Below are 5095 nucleotides of genomic sequence, written 5' to 3' on the forward strand. Positions count from 1 at the left end.
AACACTTACTCACACTTAGCACACCCAAGGCAGGGGCCAGGGTCCTAAGGAATGCCAGCCCTTGGCCAACCGCTAAGTGCTTTCAGGCAAGAGCAGGCCCAGGGGAGTTGAGACACATACTTCATTCAACACTCCAGCCCCAGGGGTGTCATCCTGCTCCAGGCCACCAGCCCTTCCAACGGAACTGTCTAAACTGTCTTTGACTAGGCCTGGGACAGCCTGCGTCCTAGGTAACTAATAAAGCTATTAAGTAATAGTGATAGAGACCATGCTTATTAGAAGATAATTGCACACTCAGGATGATATTAGCAGCAAGGCCCACCCAGAGGGCCTTCAATCTCCCAGGAAGGAGATTAATTCATGATAAATACACTCATTGGGGCCTTCCTTGCTTTCGAAATTTAAAAAATAATAATATTCTTTATTCTGGAGAAAGATGATAAGAGAGGGAGAGGGAAGAGGGCTTTTGAACAATAATATCAGATGTGATGTATTCAGATTAATGGGTTCTGCTAGACTGTTCCACTGCCAGTCAGTGCCTCATTAATCCAACTATTTTTATAATAAAAGCAGAAGATACTCAAGACAAGTTTCTCCTGTTGTGGAAAAAAAATACATATATCTATTCCAAAAGCAAATCTTAGGGAGGCTCAATGAGGGAATTAGGAAGGCAGGGTATTCACCTAGTCTAATTACATGTGGTCAGTTTGAATGTTTTTCTTTTTATTTGTACTTTCTTAAGACTCTTTGGGACAAACATGACATAGATTTTTTCTCTCTGGTTTCAACAAGCGTATTGACTCATCTCTGCCAATGCACATCAAAGCATATGCTGTCAGCCTCCTAGCAGGGGTGTGTGTGTGTGTGTGTGTGTGTGTGTGTGTGTGTGTGTGTGTGTGTTATACCCATCCAGGGCTGGATCAGTACTTCTGATACAGCTGTCCTCACTTCCAGGGAGGCATCTCAGACATGACATGATAATAGAAATGTGACCAATATACAAGCTCCCAGATACTTTCTCCCACAGGAAGCCTAAGATTCTCCACAATGGTATAGCTGCACAATGGCTGCAAATGTAACACATTTTACCATACGTGCACATACAAAAGCAAGGAGTTCTAAGCACATAAAGCAAAGAATTCATCTCGGAACACCCCCAGGAAAGAATTTCCCCCATTTCCCTTTTCCCCTTCATCTTGATACCACATTGGAGCCCATGTGAGTTGAGGGTTTATTTTGCAGGTGTACATCCTTAACAATTACCTGCAAATGTGTCTCAGATCTTCCACTCCTCTCTACCTCCATAGACACAACCCTAGTTCAAACTATTATAATTTCTCACTTGGGCCATTGCAATAGACTTGCAACCCACCCCTTCTAATCCATCCTCCACATTGCATTCAGAATAATCAAGTTTTCTTTTTGAGGTAAAATTCACATAACATAAAATTAAGCATTTCAAAGTTTACAATACATTGGTATTTAGTATATTCACAATGTTGTGTACACCTATGCCAACTTCCAAAACCTTTGAACCACCCCAAAAGAAAATCCATTAGGCAATCACTCCCATCCCGCCTCCAACCCATAGCAACCACCAATCTGATTTACTTATTCTGGATATTTCACAAAAATGAAACATGAGATATGTGATCTTTGGGCCTGGCTTCTTTCATTTAGTGTGCTGTTTTTGAGGTTCATCCACACTGTAACATTACCTCATTCGTTTGAATAATGAGTAACATTCCATTGGATGGGTATACCACTATTTGTTTGTCTTTTCATCTGTTGATGGATGTTTATTTCCACTTTTGGCTATAGGCATAATGCTGCCATGAACATTCATATACAAAGTCAGAGTCATCTTCATACACACACACACACACACACACACACACACCTGATCATGACCTCATTTCCTTAAGAGAGGACCAATAAAAACTCAAGAAGGCCAAAAAGATCTGAGCCTAAAACAATCTGACAATTCTGGTGGCAAGCAGAAGTCAATCAAAGCGGCTAGGTGGTATCATGAAAATATTTTGAATTGAAAGGTCCTGTGAAGCTTGTAGAAGTCTGGCCAGCCTTGAGCTATTGACCCCTCGCCTTTCAAAGGGAAGGGAGGAGAGAGACTTAACTGGGAGCTTCCAGCCAAGGCCATCATGGGCTGCCGCTTCCCAGATGTTGGGGATTTCCCTACCTCACTCTTCAGGGCTCTCACCAACCAAATGAAATTTAACCAATGAATAGAACAGGGTCAAAACATTGGTCTTTCATCAGACTCTGATTTCTGCTCTCAGGCCTGTCCACATTACTTATAAACTGCAATGGAGAGAACCCTTCATTTCGATGGATTTTTGCAGGCAAATTTACCTTCTAACTGTATGCCAAAGTGATTAACACTTTTATGCTAATATCAAGCCAGACCAGTTGCAGGCATTTTGTTCATTAGAAGGCATCATTTTTCAACTCTTATCAGTATGTAAATTAGATTTTGACTCTCGGGTTGCCTGCTCCAAAGGCACAACCCCCCAAAATTCAATTAATGTAATTTTCATTCTAGAGTGACACTTCAGATGGTGAGGGCTTGATAGAGACCAAGCTGAGGACAGGGCTGGGCTCTCAGGAAAGCTGCCACTTCATTCTACTCCTGGCAGAACCAAGGAATGCTAGGTCTTCCTAAGGGAGCAACCACCAAAACTCAAACCACAGGGATATGAACCAGAAGATGCCACTATTGCTGAAAGTTCTTTAGAAATCACTAATACCAACCACCTTCCTTGACAAATCAGGAAACAGAGGCTTCCATTGCAGAGAGGGGAAAGTTCCAATGTGGATGTTCACCATGGGCTATCTGAGCATTCCTAGAATGCCAGCTGCTGACCCAGGTCCAACAGAACATCAGAGAAACATGTTTTTCATCTATTTGCTGGAGCTCAGAACATAATACCCCAAAGTATACCACCTTGGCATGTAGAGTACTTTGAACTAATGGAGTTTGGAAGAACCTCAGAAACTGGATCTTTCTGACCTCCCATCCTCCCGTCTCCTGCCCTTCTTTCTCTCTGAAAGCAAATTATAGAAACCAAAATTGTTCTCCTCCAGGGCAGGTCATAGAAACTAAAACTCCTCCCTCAAAAAGCAAACCATAAAACCTAGAAAGATCACTCTCTCCCTTCTCCCTTGAAGACCCCCATTCAGAGGGGTCCTGTCCCACACCCAGGAGGAAGGAATGCTACACAGAGAGTCTGAGAAGGATCCGAACAGATAGGCCTTAATGGATTTCTCCCTTAGTCTGTTCCCATTAGATCATCCCCTTTTTGTCCAATCACATTTCTACACAGCTGTCCATTCTTCATTGAACCTAAGCATAAAAATAGACAGTTTTCCCTGAGCCTTTGGGTCTTCATTTCTGAAGCCTCCTGTGTCACATAGATCCTAATTAAATAAATTTGTTATGCTTTTCTCCTGTTAATCTGCATTTGGTTGGAGTGTTGGCCATGACCCTTATGATGGGTGGGAAAAGGTTATCATGACTTTTCACCCCATTCTTTTTCTACACTTTCCTACTTTTTTTCTGTACTTTTCCTTTCCCTGGTGCCATCATCCTCCTGGTACCATCACCTTCCTGGTACCATCACTTCCCAGTACCATCACTTCCCAACACCATCACCTCCCTGGTGCCATCACCCCAGCTACTCAGCAGATTACATGTGGTATCCCATTTCTATCTGCCTTCTCAAACATTGCCTTAGATCTTAAATTTTTCCCTTTGTTTCTTCTCCCTTTTCTATCTCTTCTTGGTTATTTACTTTGATGACCTGTTGAATGCAGTGGATTCTCCCAGAAAAAAATGAATGCAAACACACAATTTCGTGTATGATTTTAGAGAGTTCACAGACTTCCTGAAGCCTGATTCACCTATCCCAACTTAAGAACTCTTGCTTTCTGCATTTCCCTCACTAAGCAAACATGGAAGAAAGTGGCATAGCAGGTACATTTTGCACTGAAAGGGGTTAACAAACCCAGTGCCCTAGAAAGCAGAGCCTGAGACTAAGACTTAAAAGAGAACACTTTATTGGGAAGTGTGATTCTAGGGAGATGGACGGAGGGAGGATAAAACAAGGAGGGATGCATTGTGGAGTTTGCCAACATGAAGGGTGGGGTATTAACTGCTCTGAATGGTACAACCTGAAAGCCTAGTGGATACCCAAGGAATCCCATGCTGAGGCATCAAGAAAGAAGCTCTGGGGTGGGTGTTCAGAGATGTAGGGAGTGAGGGCCTGAGGTGAGTCATGGCTGGGCTTCTTGCACCTGCGTGAAGCTGGTCTGACCTCTCCCTGATCTCTACTAATCCCCAGGACAGGGGACAAAATAAGGTACAGGTAAGGCCATAAGGATCTACAGTGCTGCCTGAGATGTATCTGATATAGGAATCTTGGAGATTGATTTATTGTCCTCATTAATCTAATAAACTCACTCACACTTACCTGTCAGTGACTGATAAGAATTCTGATTGCCCAGAGGTTTCCTAGGCAGAGTTACATCTTGTAAACAAACTATTCAAAAAATAAATATACTAAATTGGTTAAATAGACTAAGATGTGATTTTCAAAGTGTGGCCCCCAAGGGAAAATATCAGCAGCATTCAAGAACTTGTTAGAAATGCAAATCCTGAACAGGTGAGGTGGCTCACACCTATAATTCCAGCACATTAGGAGGCCTCGGCAGGCGGATCACCTGAGGCCAGGAATTTGAGACCACCCTGGTCAACAGGGAGAAACTCCATCTCTACTAAGAAAAATACAAAAATTAGCCATGTATGGTGGTGCACACCTGTAATCCCCTCTACTCAGTAGGCTGAGGAAGGAGAATCGCTTGAACCTGGGAGGTGGAGGTTGTAGTGAGCCGAGATCACGCCATTGCATTCCAGCCTGGGTGACAGAGTGAGATTCCATCTCAAAAAAAAGAAAAAAAATGCAAATCCTTAGGAAGTGTCTCAGGTCTACTCAATCAGAAACTTCCAGCAATCTGCTTTAAAAAGCTTCCAAGTGATTCTAATGCAGATCGTAATTTGAGAAGCACTGCACTAAGGTAT

This window comes from Hylobates moloch, unplaced genomic scaffold (genome assembly GCF_009828535.3).
Source record: "Hylobates moloch isolate HMO894 unplaced genomic scaffold, HMol_V3 SCAFFOLD_16, whole genome shotgun sequence".
Taxonomy (NCBI): Eukaryota; Metazoa; Chordata; class Mammalia; order Primates; family Hylobatidae; genus Hylobates; species Hylobates moloch.